The 15,820-nt window shown below is 46.6% G+C and overlaps 1 pseudogene across 1 annotated transcript; it reads right to left on the bottom strand.

Moving 5' to 3' along the window:
• Positions 1-5,064: 5,064 nt before the first annotated feature.
• Positions 5,065-14,965, bottom strand: LOC112629200 (annotated as a pseudogene). Its single transcript, XR_003120548.1, has 17 exons — positions 14,944-14,965; positions 14,217-14,334; positions 13,571-13,630; positions 13,307-13,387; positions 12,426-12,464; positions 12,102-12,160; positions 11,833-11,898; positions 11,618-11,725; positions 11,339-11,424; positions 10,700-10,935; positions 10,365-10,433; positions 8,920-8,995; positions 8,401-8,489; positions 7,747-7,844; positions 7,570-7,664; positions 7,325-7,480; positions 5,065-7,239 (listed from the first exon to the last, which is right to left on the bottom strand). The product of XR_003120548.1 is annotated as a putative golgin subfamily A member 8F/8G (transcript).
• Between the last annotated feature and the right edge of the window lie 855 nt (positions 14,966-15,820).

Below are 15,820 nucleotides of genomic sequence, written 5' to 3'. Positions count from 1 at the left end.
GACTTTGCTGAAGTTGCTTATCAGCTTAAGGAGATTTTGGGCTGAGACAATGGGGTTTTCTAAATATACAATCATGTCATCTGCAAAGAGGGACAATTTGACTTCTTCTTTTCCTAACTGAATACCCTTGATTTCTTTCTCTTGCCTGATTGCCCTAGCCAGAACTTCCAACACTATGTTGAATAGGAGTGGTGAGAGAGGGCATCCCTGTCTTGTGCCCGTTTTCAAAGGGAATTTTTCCAGTTTTTGCCCATTCAGTATGATATTGGCTGTGGGTTTGTCATAAATAGCTCTTATTATTTTGAGGTACGTTCCATCAATACCGAATTTATTGAGCGTTTTTAGCATGAAGGGCTGTTGAATTTTGTCAAAAGCCTTTTCTGCATCTATTGAAATAATCATGTGGTTCTTGTCTTTGGTTCTGTTTATATGCTGGATTATGTTTATTGATTTGCGAATGTTGAACCAGCCTTGCATCCCAGGGATGAAGCCCACTTGATCATGGTGGATAAGCTTTTTGATGTGTTGCTGAATCCGGTTTGCCAGTATTTTATTGAGGATTTTTGCATCGATGTTCATCAGGGATATTGGTCTAAAATTCTCTTTTTTTGTTGTATCTCTGCCAGGCTTTGGTATCAGGATGATGTTGGCCTCATAAAATGAGTTAGGGAGGATTCCCTCTTTTTCTATTGATTGGAATAGTTTCAGAAGGAATGGTACCAACTCCTCCTTATACCTCTGGTAGAATTCAGCTGTGAATCCATCTGGTCCTGGACTTTTTTTGGTTGGTAGGCTATTAATTGTTGCCTCAATTTCAGAGCCTGCTATTGGTCTATTCAGGGATTCAACTTCTTCCTGGTTTAGTCTTGGAAGAGTGTAAGTGTCCAGGAAATTATCCATTTCTTCTAGATTTTCCAGTTTATTTGCGTAGAGGTGTTTATAGTATTCTCTGATGGTAGTTTGTATTTCTGTGGGGTCGGTGGTGATATCCCCTTTTTCATTTTTAATTGCGTCGATTTGATTCTTCTCTCTTTTCTTCTTTATTAGTCTTGCTAGTGGTCTGTCAATTTTGTTGATCTTTTCAAAAAACCAACTCCTGGATTCATTGATTTTTTGGAGGGTTTTTTGTGTCTCTATCTCCTTCAGTTCTGCTCTGATCTTAGTTATTTCTAGCCTTCTGCTAGCTTTCGAATGTGTTTGCTCTTGCTTCTCTAGTTCTTTTAATTGCAATGTTAGAGTGTCAATTTTAGATCTTTCCTGCTTTCTCTTGTGGGCATTTAGTGCTATAAATTTCCCTCTACACACTGCTTTAAATGTGTCCCAGAGATTCTGGTATGTTGTATCTTTGTTCTCATTGGTTTCAAAGAACATCTTTATTTCTGCCTTCATTTCGTTATGTACCCAGTAGTCATTCAGGAGCAGGTTGTTCAGTTTCCATGTAGTTGAGCGGTTTTGATTGAGTTTCTTAGTCCTGAGTTCTAGTTTGATTGCACTGTGGTCTGAGAGACAGTTTGTTATAATTTCTGTTCTTGTACATTTGCTGAGGAGTGCTTTACTTCCAATTACGTGGTCAATTTTGGAATAAGTACGATGTGGTGCTGAGAAGAATGTATATTCTGTTGATTTGGGGTGGAGAGTTCTATAGATGTCTATTAGGTCTGCTTGCTGCAGAGATGAGTTCAATTCCTGGATATCCTTGTTAACTTTCTGTCTCGTTGATCTGTCTAATGTTGACAATGGAGTGTTGAAGTCTCCCATTATTATTGTATGGGAGTCTAAGTCTCTTTGTAAGTCTCTAAGGACTTGCTTTATGAATCTGGGTGCTCCTGTATTGGGTGCATATATATTTAGGATAGTTAGCTCTTCCTGTTGAATTGATCCCTTTACCATTATGTAATGGCCTTCTTTGTCTCTTTTGATCTTTGATGGTTTAAAGTCTGTTTTATCAGAGACTAGTATTGCAACCCCCGCTTTTTTTTGTTCTCCATTTGCTTGGTAAATCTTCCTCCATCCCTTTATTTTGAGCCTATGTATGTCTCTGCGTGTGAGATGGGTCTCCTGAATACAGCAGACTGATGGGTCTTGACTCTTTATCCAGTTTGCCAGTCTGTGTCTCTTAATTGGAGCATTTAGTCCATTTACATTTAAGGTTAAGATTGTTATGTGTGAACTTGATCCTGCCATTATGATATTAACTGGTTATTTTGCTCATTAGTTGATGCAGTTTCTTCCTAGCCTCGATGGTCTTTACATTTTGGCATGTTTTTGAGATGGCTGGTACCGGTTGTTCCTTTCCATGTTGAGTGCTTCCTTCAGGGTCTCTTGTAAGGCAGGCCTAGTGGTGACAAAATCTCTAAGCATTTGCTTATCTGTAAAGGATTTTATTTCTCCTTCACTTATGAAACTTAGTTTGGCTGGATATGAAATTCTGGGTTTAAAATTCTTTTCTTTAAGAATGTTGAATATTGGCCCCCACTCTCTTCTGGCTTGGAGAGTTTCTGCCGAGAGATCTGCTGTGAGTCTGATGGGCTTCCCTTTGTGGGTAACCCGACCTTTCTCTCTGGCTGCCCTTAAGATTTTTTCCTTCATTTCAACTTTGGTGAATCTGGCAATTATGTGTCTTGGAGTTGCTCTTCTCGAGGAGTATCTTTGTGGCGTTCTCTGTATTTCCTGGATTTGAATGTTGGCCTGCCCTACTAGGTTGGGGAAGTTCTCCTGGATGATATCCTGAAGAGTGTTTTCCAACTTCGTTCCATTTTCCCCCTCACTTTCAGGCACCCCAATCAGACGTAGATTTGGTCTTTTTACATAATCCCATACTTCTTGCAGGCTTTGTTCATTTCTTTTTCTTCTTTTTTCTTTTGGTTTCTCTTCTCGCTTCATTTCATTCATTTGATCCTCAATTGCTGATACTCTTTCATCCAGTTGATCGAGTCGGTTACTGAAGCTTGTGCATTTGTCACGTATTTCTCGTGTCATGGTTTTCATCTCTTTCATTTCGTTTATGACCTTCTCTGCATTAATTAGTCTAGCCGTCAATTCTTCCACTTTTTTTTCAAGATTTTTAGTTTCTTTGCGCTGGGTACGTAATTCCTCCTTTAGCTCTGAGAAATTTGATGGACTGAAGCCTTCTTCTCTCATCTCGTCAAAGTCATTCTCCGTCCAGCTTTGATCCGTTGCTGGCGATGAGCTGCGCTCCTTTGCCGGGGGAGATGCGCTCTTGTTTTTTGAATTTCCAGCTTTTCTGCCCTGCTTTTTCCCCATCTTTGTGGTTTTATCTGCCTCTGGTCTTTGATGATGGTGATGTACTGATGGGGTTTTGGTGTAGGTGTCCTTCCTGTTTGATAGTTTTCCTTCTAACAGTCAGGACCCTCAGCTGTAGGTCTGTTGGAGATTGCTTGAGGTCCACTCCAGACCCTGTTTGCCTGGGTATCAGCAGCAGAGGCTGCAGAAGATAGAATATTTCTGAACAGCGAGTGTACCTGTCTGATTCTTGCTTTGGAAGCTTCCTCTCAGGGGTGTACTCCACCCTGTGAGGTGTGGGGTGTCAGACTGCCCCTAGTGGGGGATGTCTCCCAGTTAGGCTACTCAGGGGTCAGGGACCCGCTTGAGCAGGGAGTCTGTCCCTTCTCAGATCTCAACCTCCGTGTTGGGAGATCCACTGCTCTCTTCAAAGCTGTCAGACAGAGTCGTTTGCGTCTGCAGAGGTGTCTGCTGCTTTGTTATTGTTTTCTGTGCCCTGCCCCCAGAGGTGGAGTCTACAGAGACAGGCAGGTTTCCTTGAGCTGCTGTGAGCTCCACCCAGTTCGAGCTTCCCAGCAGCTTTGTTTACCTACTTAAGCCTCAGCAATGGCGGGCGCCCCTCCCCCAGCCTCGCTGCTGCCTTGCCGGTAGATCACAGACTGCTGTGATAGCAATGAGGGAGGCTCCGTGGGTGTGGGACCCTCCCGGCCAGGTGTGGGATATGATCTCCTGGTGTGCCTGTTTGCTCAAAGCGCAGTATTGGGGTGGGAGTTACCCGATTCTCCAGGTGTTGTGTGTCTCAGTTCCCCTGGCTAGGAAAAGGGATTCCCTTCCCCCTTGTGCTTCTCAGGTGAGGCAATGCCTCGCCCTGCTTCAGCTCTCGCTGGTCGGGCTGCAGCAGCTGACCAGTACCGATCGTCCGGCACTCCCCAGTGAGATGAACCCAGTACCTCAGTTGAAAATGCCGAAATCACCGGTCTTCTGTGTCGCTGGCGCTGGGAGTTGAAGACTGGAGCTGCTCCTATTCGGCCATCTTGCTCCGCCCTGTCAATAGTTATATTATTTTTAAATGACTCTTTAAGTAAAGGTTTAGAGAAACTATATTATGGATAGAGCTGATTTATATTTTCAAATTTTTAAAAAATCAACTATGGTTTTAGAACTGTTTTTTTTTTTTCATTTCTGGAAAACCTATCAAGTTTAATCAAATACTTTAAAAATAATTATTATATATTGCAATCTTTAAATAGGTGTTTTGATTCTTCCTACAGAAACTCAAATTTATTCAGTTGAACTCGCATTTTAAAATTCTATGTTTCTGATGAACTCTAACCTTCCTTCTAAGCAAATCAAAAGCTGCCTTATACTGAATGAGGTATCGCAAAAGACTGTACGCACTTTGAAGAAAGACTTAAGTTATTGTCATATGATTTCCATTCTTTTTAGCTTTCTCTTAAATATACAACAAATACCTACACAAACAGTGGCATTTCAGTTAATATAGTAAACTTATTTTCCTGACTGACATTCAGCTTCAATATGCCAGTATGTGATTTAATCCATAGGCAGCTGATGAACACATTATTGTCAGATTGGTTACAGATGCTAAACACTATCTGAGGATCATTCCTGGTCATTGATATTTATCAGGATAAAAGTGAAGTGATTTCAACAATAAAAGTACTTTTGAAATAATTTATCAATGTATTAGATAAAGCCAGTTTCAGAATGATAAAGAAAAAATGTTAGACCAAATAGACATGGCTAATTAACAGTGGTACAATTTCCGGCCCGAGGGTTTAAAATGGACTTAAAGTAACTGTCTTTAAACTGAACTCAAAGAATGCAAAAGCGGCAAGTTCAGAAAATAAAAGGCAAGAACAGGACGTTAAGTCCATTTTAAACCCGCAGGCTAGAAATCCTACCACTGTTAATTAGCCGCATTATTTGGTCTAACATTTTTTCTTTATCATTCTGAAACTGGGTTTATCTAATACATTGATACATTCATATAATTTGGAAGAGTCAGTTGAAGTCACAAGGACCCAATATTTGCACTCTTTCAGGGAATGCAGGCAAATCTGTTATTCCATGTGTAAAATCGTATTGTTGCTCTCCTGTTAATGTCGTATTTATAAGAGTATCACGCTAAAAATGGAGATGGTCTAGTAACTAGAAATCCCCACCCCAGGGAGCACACATACACATCTCCCTACATCCTAATAAGGTGATGTGTTTTGAACTTCATGAAGTTTGAACTATTGAGTCTTTCCCAAGCATCATCAAGTTATGATTTAGGCAATATATGAATGAAATCATTCATTCATCATGGATAGGCACAATCACATAAATATTGCACAAAATATGTCCCTAACTGAAACCAAGAGATACAAAAACATATTTCACTCTTTGTGAAGAAGTTTGTGAGGAAATATAGCTCTGTGATTGTATAGACACGTTTCCTGATAATACATTGACATTCACAAGCAGTAGATTGCACTGTAGTTTATAAACATTTTAAATTGCATAAACTTCTCCTTGAATTTCAAATATAGTATAATACTGTCTACTGTAACTCCTTTTTGTTTCAACTAAGTACTCTCACATATATTAGTTTATAATAATGTTTGTTATTATTTTTTTAAAGTGTTTTCCATTCAAGGAAAAGAAGTAAATTCCTATGTCAGAGTAACCAAGGTGGTTGAAGAATAAGTATTATCCAGAGAGATCTAGATGGTAAATCAATCTTCAAGCCTCAAAGAAGCTCCATGAACAGAGAGGAATGCCAGGTGTCACACAGCTTTCCTTCACTCTAATTCATCCTTGACTAGAGTCTGTATACCTGTTCCAGGGACATCTAAACTCTTAAAGGATTTCTTATGATCTTTACTAAATACGTTAAGAAGAATGCCAACCAGCACTCTTTTGTGTACTGGGACATGTGGCCATGGGATTAAAACAGGTAACATGAACTCTGACTTTAAAATGTATTATAGATACAAATGCTCTAAGCTAGGAAAGGTTTTCCATATCTACAGTCAACCATGGGAGCCTTTCATTCCTCAGAAATAATCCCTTTTTAGGTCATCGAGAAAGAGCACAACTGCTGCAGCTCATGGTGCAATATCTTCATGAGCCCAGAGCACACACAAATCCTGAGGGAACTACCACAGTACAGTGCTCATTCTTGGTACCAGAACAAATGAAACACACTCTATCCTGCACACACCTGCCAGAGCAGGCCACTTTCCTCTTCTGTGAGATTTAAAAATCCCCCAAAATGTTATTACTCCCATCACCAATACACAGAAAATGGGGGAAAGGCTGTTTCCAGTTCTCGGCCTTTAAACAACTCTAAATGTCAGTACTCACAGTGGCATATTACAAAGTAATAAACAGTGCACACTTGGGGGCAAACCACATATTGAGCTAATGAAGAGCTCACTGTGACTAAGATAAGGTCAAACAATAGCAGAACATAAGCAGATTTTATCTGAATTCCATAATGAATATACGTGCTGCAATAACATTAAAAAAGCATGGCAGCCTATTCCAAACCAGCGACAATAGTTTTGTGCAAATAGTGGGTCTTTGTGTGTTTGACCTCCCACCACATAAGGGCAAACTCGATACGCATGCTAATGACCTACAATTATGAAATTAAAAAAGAAAAATGCTACAGGATGCCAGAGTGAACATCAGTGAAAGCCACAGAGACCCACTCTCCTTTAACTTTTTACAAATAAACTTAAATTGTAAATTAGAAACACTAATAATCATGAGTGGCTCTAACATTCAAATGAAGTAAATGAATTGGGTAGGAGATTAACCCCATAACTTTGTTTCCTTTTTTAAAATTTCTTGACCAGCTCTTTGATGATGGTGATGTTAATCTCCTTCTTCTCGGCAGCGAAGCCCGGCAAAAGAATGGCACACAGGGGTTGATGCCCAAGCCTGGGTGCTCCACGCTGTCGGTGAGGCTCACCTCACAAAGATCTTTGGGGAGAGGGAGGCGGGGATCTGAGCGCAGTGTGAGCCTCTCCTGCCCCTGCCTGCCCACCCGCCTGAGGACTCTACTCACCACCATGCTTGTTGGCAGCTCCCAGCTCCTGGGGGGGCTGGGTTCCTGGACTAGGTTCATCAGCAGGGTTCTGGGCAGTGGCCGGAAATTTGCTGTGCCCCTCGTTGTAGTCACCACAAGCCACAGCATTATCTCCTGCAGCTCCAGCAGCTTCACCTGGATGGAGGGGTGCTCAGCTGTCATGCAGCTACCAGCGCCCACCCTCACACCCACCCCCACCCCATCAGATATGTTGCACACCCTACGTTCATCTCCTCCTTGTCCTGGGCCAGCCTGATGGCCTCCTGGTGCTGCATCTTTGGCACTACCCCCTGGCTCTATTATAATGTGATGAACTTTCCTTTGGGAGAACAGGGCTCAGACACTGAGGCCCCTCCGTTGGCCCTGCAGCTCCCACTGCCATGCCCTGGCCTCCAGCTCACTGATGGCATCTGTCTTTCCAGTTCTGGATGAATCGAAGCTGTAGTTTCTCCACCCATTCCCTTAGGTCCTCCTTCTCCAGGAGGTCCATAAGGCCGCTCTGGAGCCAAAATAATGGTGTCACATCTCGGCAGCAATCTGTCCCACCCCTGCCCTTCTTGGATCATGCCAGGACTCACTCACCTCCAGCTTCTCCATGACCTCCTGCAGGACCCGGTGGGTCTCCCCACTCAGAGACTCACCCCCAGTCACTGGCGCTGGGATCACTGCTTCTGGCTCCTGCTGGGCCGAGGCCACCAGGTGAGCCAGGCGCTGGCAGCACACTCTGTGCTCTGTCACCTGCTCTCGGAACTGTGCCTGCTCCTCCTGGGCACTGGCTCCAGAGGGGTTGAAAAATGCCACCTGAGGGCAAGAGGTGAGCATTCTTGTAGGGGCATACACAGAACAAACGGGCAGAGAGGTGGAGTGCAGCCCCTTCCCTTGGGGCCTCAGAGAGTGCACCTGTTGGTCACAGGTGAAATGGTGTCTGACCACTGGCTCCCAGAAGGGGTGAGGGTCCGGAAAAATCAGAAGGCAGGGAAACCAAGAGCATAAAGGGGTCTTAGAGGGACCACACAGGAAGGTGGCAAAATGGGTGCAGGGGGAGTCAGGCTCACCATGGCCTCCCAGCTCTCCAGGTCCTCCGGGACGGTCGGCATGGGCCGAGATGCCTCCTCCTCCTCACTGTCCAGATGTCCTCCTCCACCTGCTGTGGGGGGTGGCCAAAAGGGTCCTCAGACAACCCAACAAGGGAGGTACTGTGGGCCCACCTCTACCTCCACCATCACTGTGTAACCCTGAGCCAGCCCCTACCCAGAGAGGAATAAGCTGCTGTTTTTTATTTTTACTTTTAACGACAAAGATCTTGCTATACTGCCCAGGCACAGTCCCACTACCGGTCAGTGCTGGAGTTCTGACCTGTTCCATTTCTGACCTGGGCCAGTTCAGCCATCCTTAGGCAACTTGGTGGACCCCGCTCCCAGGAAGTCACCATATTGATGCCGAACTTAGTGCGGGCACCCAGTCGGCATAAGGACCAGCTGTTCTAAAGGTCTCTTCCAACTCCTTAATCCTGTGTTGCTAACAGTCCCCCCTTCCTCCTGGGGCTCTCTCCTCTTCCTCTGAGCAGGTTCCCATTCCTTCCCCAGGGAGAGCCGTGAGGCTCAGCTGGGCCTGTAGGGGCTGGTTCTGCTGGCTGGAAGTTTCCAGGCACTCGTAAGGAGCCAAGAAAGGGTGAGAGGGCACGGAGTTTGCCAGGTTGTCCCCCTTAGGGCCCCGGCCTCAGCAGCTCCCTCCCCTGGGTCTCCTGCAACTTTTTGTGGGCCAGGTTGGCCACCACTTTGCCCCAAGCTTCCTGCTGATGCAGCTGGTTCATTAGCTGGGTCTGCTGCAGTAACTGCCTGTGCAGCGCCTCCTTCTCAAAGGTCAGCTGCTGATAGGAGGCCACCTGCTGCTGATAGGTGGCCACATACTGCTGCAGGTGACCCAGGTGATGGTCTGGCTGCTGCTGCAGACTCTGAGCCTCTTGGCTCTTCAGCTCCACCTGCAGGAAGACCCTGGGTGTGAGGGCACGTGGTGGCTAGCTTCCAGATTCTGGGACCATTAACAGGGTAGCCAGGGAAATGTGGGGCTCTGTCATCTGCCCAGGTCCCTGGTCCCTTGCTCTGGGCCTAAATGACTGCCTCCTTTTCCTAGAACCCCATGCCTCCTTCCCCAGCCTCAAATCGCATGCCCTCTTCTCACCATTTAAACTGTAGGCCACAGAATGGTGGAAAAGCAGTGGGAGACAACCACCATCTGCTAAGTGCGCTACATGCCTAATGTTTTCCAAGTATTATCTCATTTAATCCTCAGCACCTCTGTAAGGAAAATACTAACTTCCTTTTGAAGTTAAACAAACAGAGACTTAGAGATGCAAAGTACTTGAATGGTGACCTGTGGAACTGAGGCTGGAATCCAGTTTTAATCTAAGGAGCATTTTTGTTTTGTTTGGAGACAGAGTGTCACTCTCTGACCCAGGCTGGAGTGCAGTGGTGCAATCTCAGCTCACTGCAACCTCCACCTCCTGGGCTAAAGCGATTCTCATGCCTCAGCTTCCTGAGTAGGTGGGATTACAGGCATGTACCACCATGCCTGGCTAATTTTTTTTTTTTTTGTAATTTTTTTTTTTTTTGGTAATTGTAATAGGAGATGAGGTTTTACCATGTTGGCCAGGCTGATCTCAAACTACCCACATCCAGTGATTCTCCTGCCTCAGCCTCCCAAAGTGCTGGGATTACAGGCATAAGCCACCGTGCCTGGAATAGGAGCCTCATATACCACTGTCTCTTCCCCTGTGATTGGGGGGCTCCATGCCTCTAGCTGGGATGATGATGTCCAGACCTGGGAGGAGCCCAGGGCTCCACATGTCTAATAGTCAGAGGGCAGAAAGCAAGAAACAGTCACAGGACTGCCCTGGAGGGTGCTGGGGTCACCTGCTCCAAGGCTGGAGCTGCCTCTGGCCTGGCACCTCCCCTCTCCAGAGGCTGGTGCCCGCTTCCCAGCCCTTCTTGGATGGGGCAGAGGTTACCATTTCCTTCACCTCACCCAGCTTCTCCTGCAGCTCCTTTACCTGCTGCTCCAACTGCAGTGTGCTCTTGTTCTCGTTGTTCTGGACAGAGAGAAGCAATCAGCAGCCACCCACTGCAGCTGGAGAACCAAGAACTTGGTGTCTGCCTCCCATGGCACCGGGAAGAGTGGAGGCAGGTGAGAAAAATCATCCCCTCTCTCCACAGCCTCCAGCGCAGCGCTCTGGCTCAAAGGTGCCTTTAGAAGTAACATTTCATGTGAGGGCTACACTGCCCCATTTTACAGGTGGGGAAACAAAGGCCTGGAGGGCTAGGGAGGAGGGCAGGCTCCCCAGGTGGGGCAACGCACCAGCTCCTCGAAGCCACTGTATGGCTCGGCCAGCTGCTGAAGCCTCTCGTCCTGCTCCCGAAGCCTCTCCTCCTGCTGCTGAAGCCTCTCCTTTTGCCCCCAGATCAGGACACTCATGCATTGATTGTCGTCCACCTGGGCTTGGAGTTCTCCTGCCATTCTCTCAACCTCCTTCCTCAGATGCTACAGCTCCATCTCAGAGGGCACTGCTGGAGGCTCCAGAGGCAGGGGTTCAGCTGAGAAAGGAAGCAGGCAATAAGGCCCTCTGAATTCTCAAAAACAAAAACAAAAACAAAAAACCCTCCTGTTGGTGCACAACTCATCTCAGGCTCTCCAAACTTGGCCTCACTGCTAATAATTCCTCGCATCCGGATGGTAGCCAATCTTCTGAACCACTTTGAGATAGAGAGCACTGTGGGTGGCTGACAATGGGCCCCCTTTGCTGATGGGGACACTGAGGCTCATGGAGATGACAAGACTTGCTGTCTCCTGGCACAGACCCCTTTCCCTCTGCCTCAAAGCCCTCAAAGGATGATACAACGCAAAGGATGATACACCCACCTCCCTGGGGCACTCTAAGCCACCCCCAGGGCCCTCTGATGCCAGGCCTGCTCCCAGGCCATGCCAGCCCCATCTTACCCATCTGGTTTTTGTTTGGACAAGCTCCTCTCCAGCTTCTCTACCCAACATGTATCATGCTTCTTCTCCTTCTTCAATGTGCGAACCTACCCAAAGCACAGGGGCAAAGGGCCCTGGAGAGAGGGGCTGGTGGCTGGACAGGCTGCCATCTCCCTCTCTGCTCCCACCTCCACAAAGGCCAGACCCATGTCCACCTCTGGCTGTACTATTCCCATTTTACAGATGCCCAGAAAGATCCAGTGGCCTATCAAGGTAGGGGGCTGAAGGGTCAGATCTCACCTCCTGTGACATTTTCCTCATCCTCTGCTGCCACCAGGCCCTCTCTCCTTTTATATGTTGATCATATTCATCTCTCTCTAGCTGGGCTTGTTTAAGCAACTCCTTCAACTGCAAGAATGGGCACAGAAGTTAGGAAGGGCTGTCACTGGTCCTCACCTGCTCCTGGCCACCTGGGGTCATCTTTCTTCCACATCCCTCCCTCTGCAAAACCTTACGCATGTCACATGTGCATTCAGCAGTGCCTGTCCCGTATGGACCACTCTAACTGCCACTCAATAACCCTTTACTGTGGCTCGAGGTCTGGATGGTGAAGAGTGAGAAGTTTCGATCTTAGGAGCCCGGGCCATTCCACACAGTGCCCCTTAAAAGGTCTGGGCTTGGCTCAATATACAACTTGGTCAGTAAAGATCAAGGCATTTCCAAGCCTGTGGTCTGGTTTTTAAAAGAACTCAGTCAAGTTGGAAGGGACAGGAGGGAACTGCACAGCCTCCCCTCACCTCTAGCTCCCTTTTGGCTTTGTTTCTCATTGTTTGCTTTCTTTTCCTATAGGAAGAGGAAGACAAAGCTCTTACCCGGGGGAGGCAGAGATGGCACAGCAAGAGACAGGCCCCCAGAATGCCACCAATGCCCCAGGACAGGCCCACCCATGGGACCAGGTTATCAGGGACCCTGTAGGGATGGGGTGGAATCTGAGGGTTTAGCCTTCTTCCCCAGGCTGAGAATGGGTGAGATGAGACTTGGGCCTCTACATCTGAGTGCCCCCCAAACCCAGCAGTCATGTCGCGAGCAAACAAAGAAATCACGTTACTACTTCCAGCTGATGTTGCGCTTGTTTCTTCTGTCCTTTCTGTGGGGAGAGTCAAATTAAGATGATGGAGGGTGGCCCTTAACTCTATTCCCCAGACCAGGAAGCGGTAGGCAGGGCCAGGGATGGATTTTAAAGGCAAAGTTCTCAGACCCAATAGGAACATGACCCGGTAAACTCTCCTCAAGCTCTCAAGGACAGAGGATTTTGGTCTTTGTTGGTTTTTGCCAACAACCACAGAACTCAAAGTCTGAATCTGGAATCTCTTGAGAAGAGAGTAACATAAACCTCTAGAGATAGAGTTTGAGAAAGGCCCCCCTTCTGCCAGGTTGTGATTTAGAAAAGTGCATTCATTCAATAAACATTTCTGAGCACACATGGGCCAGGTACAGTTCTTCACAGAAGGTACAGGATGGAAAAGGACAGACAGGAGCCCTTGGCACTGAGATTTCCACTATAGGGGGCCTTTAAATCTCTGACTCTCAGAACTAACAGAAAGATACTCTGATACTCCGTATCTCCTCTGGAAACATGAGCTCGAAAAGGAGAGGTGGTTTGTCCAGAATCAAAGAGCAAATTAGGGACTGAGTCACGGCAGAAATACGGGGCCCCGACAACCAATCAGGCTAGCACTTCCCCAAGGGGCAACAACCCCAAGGCATGTGTAGCAAGGAGCAGGGGTGACTGGAGAGAGTCGGCAAAGAGGACAGCAAAAGAAGAGCCATGCTGCATGCTCTGGGTTCCCTCCAGTTGAGGCCTGGGTGCCCCAACTCCCTATTTGCCCTTGACACCAGGGGACCCCAGTCCCGTTCTTCAGGGCCCCAAGGGGAAACTGGAGCCCAATATTGGCAGCGTGGAATCAGGGAACCCCACTGGACTCTTGCCAGAGATTTGATGGTGTTATTCAGTTGACTGATTTTTATGGACCTTGAGTCCAGGACTACTGCTAGCTCTTGGCACAGCCTCTGAGGCACATGCAGCAAGAAGGAGGTGGAGGAGGAGTGGGGAGAGAGGTAGAGAGAACAATCATTAGGATTGGGGTGTGTGTGGGCTGTCTCAACTGGCAGAGGGGCACCCAGTCCCCGCTGTGGGAGGAGGCAGGAGGGCTGGCCTGCAGGGTCACTGCACCTCCGCCCAGAGCCTCTTACCTCCAGATCCTTCAGGGTAGCAGATGATGTAGGGCCCTCCCCGTGGATACCTGTTGCTGACTACAAGAGATGAGAGTGCATATGGAGATGTTCTGTCCCCCTCAGTGTCTAAGCCCTCTGACTTCCTTTCTTCCCCATCAACTGGCAACATTTTCTTTTCTGCCTATCTTGGACCCTTTCTCCCAAAACTCCTCTGTGCCAACTTCTCTCATGGTTCTTATCTCCCCACCATCCCACCCTGGGACCCTTTCAGTGAGTCCTGATGGCAAGTGACTGTTCTCATTGTCCTGGCTTCCCCTTGAGACTGGGGATGAGGAAAATCAAACAGCAATGACCATATCCTGGGTGTCCTGGGTGTTTACAGCAGGCCATGTACTAGGGATTAACATAAAAACAACAATAACAAATCTCATTTAAACTTCACAAATGGAAGTCAAACAATACCACCTCTATTATACAGATGTAAAAAGAGAGACCCAAAGAGTTCAAGCAACTTGCCCTATATCACATCCCTGGCAGTCGGAGAGGCAGGATTCAAACTCAGAATTCTTAACCAGTACCTAACAGTCCATCCCCAATCTTAACAATTACCCTCTACTGCTCCTTGGGCCCCCTGTTCCCAGGAGCCTGGCCAGCCAAGACTCACATCTCCAGGTAAGTGGCAACCACCAGAAGTGGCTGTCTCAGGGCCACTGCCATTTGTTTCCTGTTCCTCTTTGCTCCTGCTGGAACTCCAGGGCTGTTTCTCTGCCAATATTTTTTAACTGTGGGAAAGAAGAGCAATAATACTCATGAGAACTATCAGCCCCTACGGCCACATCTTCCTTTACAGTTTTTACAAAATACTCTTATACACCATCTGATTTAATGATACCAACAACTGTACAAGGTGTTGTCACAATCACTTAGTGACCAAGAGGGATTGATATCATGGCCAGGAAAGAAAGAAAGAGAAAGGAAGGAGGGAAGGAAGGAAGGAAGGAAGGAAGGAAGGAAGGAAGGAAGGAAGGAAGGAAGGAAGGAAGGAAGGGAAAGAAAGAAAGAAAGAAAGAAAGAAAGAAAGAAAGAAAGAAAGAAAGAAAGAAAGAAAGAAAGAAAGAAAGAAAGAAAGAAAGAAAGAAAGAGAAAGAGAGAGAGAGAGGGAGGGAGGGAGGGAGGGAGGAAGGAAGAAAGAAAGAGAGAAAGAAAGAGAGGGAGGGAGGGAGGGAGGGAGGGAGGAAGGAAGAAAGAAAGAGAGAAAGAAAAAGGTGATAGTGGAACTTTGAAACTCAGTCTTCTGACTCTGGGGTTTTGCCAAGAATCAGTGGCTGCGAGGGACCAAAACCAGAGGCAGAGGTAGAAAAGTAAACATTAAGTAGGCAGGAACTCTATGCCGTGTAGTTTAGAGTCATACATCCTCACACGTCTGTTAGTGTGAAGAAGTGTGACAGTACTTCTCAAACTTTTATATCAATGTGTCCTCATGGCAGAAGGAAGCCTTTCTGTTAAATCTGGGAATTTATCAGAAAGAAGACAACCCAAGCCTCATTTCAGAGAGAAGTCTGGTATACTGTTAGAAACCTATGTGACTGTCATCCCTAAATACCTTAATGTTTTTTCTCTTGATCTCAGGAGAATCAACAGAAACTGATGCTTCAGAAAGATGTCCCACATTTATCCTGTGGCACTCAAAGTACCCCAGGTTCAGATAATATGAGGAAGATTCAAGCTGTCAAGTTCAGTTTCCCAAGATCTATTCCACAGAAGATGAGCAAATCTCACTTCAGAGACCACTGAATGAAGGGCAGTCTGGTCCCAGAACCATGGAGAATCAGAATATGAGGTGGAGAACTCAGAAAAAAAGTGTTGAAATCTCTCTGGAAAGTAGAAGCCTGGGAGAAAAACCAAACCAAACACATTCCCCCATTGCCACCCAGAGATAATGTCAATATTTTGAGCTCACGGGGGAAGTGTAGGCTTTCCCCACTGTCAGTGTCTATGTGAAGGGAGTGAGGCAGCCTGAAACCTCTTGCTCCTGGGTCCCATAGTCTCCATTCCCCTTCCAGCTGGAAATTTGTGCTGTGACCAGAGGAACCAGAAATGGGGTGACAGTGCTTAGGGGACTGTGTCATAAGATCAGTGGCTGGTCTTGCAGTAATGACAGTTCCTAGGAAGACTGTGACATCACTACATTCCACTCCTCCTGGTCGGGGGGAGGGACCACATCAGTGTGTTGTCTGAGTCGCCACTCCACAATGGGGGAGGGAAACA

Source organism: Theropithecus gelada, chromosome 7b (genome assembly GCF_003255815.1).
Source record: "Theropithecus gelada isolate Dixy chromosome 7b, Tgel_1.0, whole genome shotgun sequence".
NCBI classification, from domain to species: Eukaryota; Metazoa; Chordata; class Mammalia; order Primates; family Cercopithecidae; genus Theropithecus; species Theropithecus gelada.
Note: the sequence above shows the minus strand (reverse complement) of the source record. Positions and strands in the feature narration are given on the sequence as shown.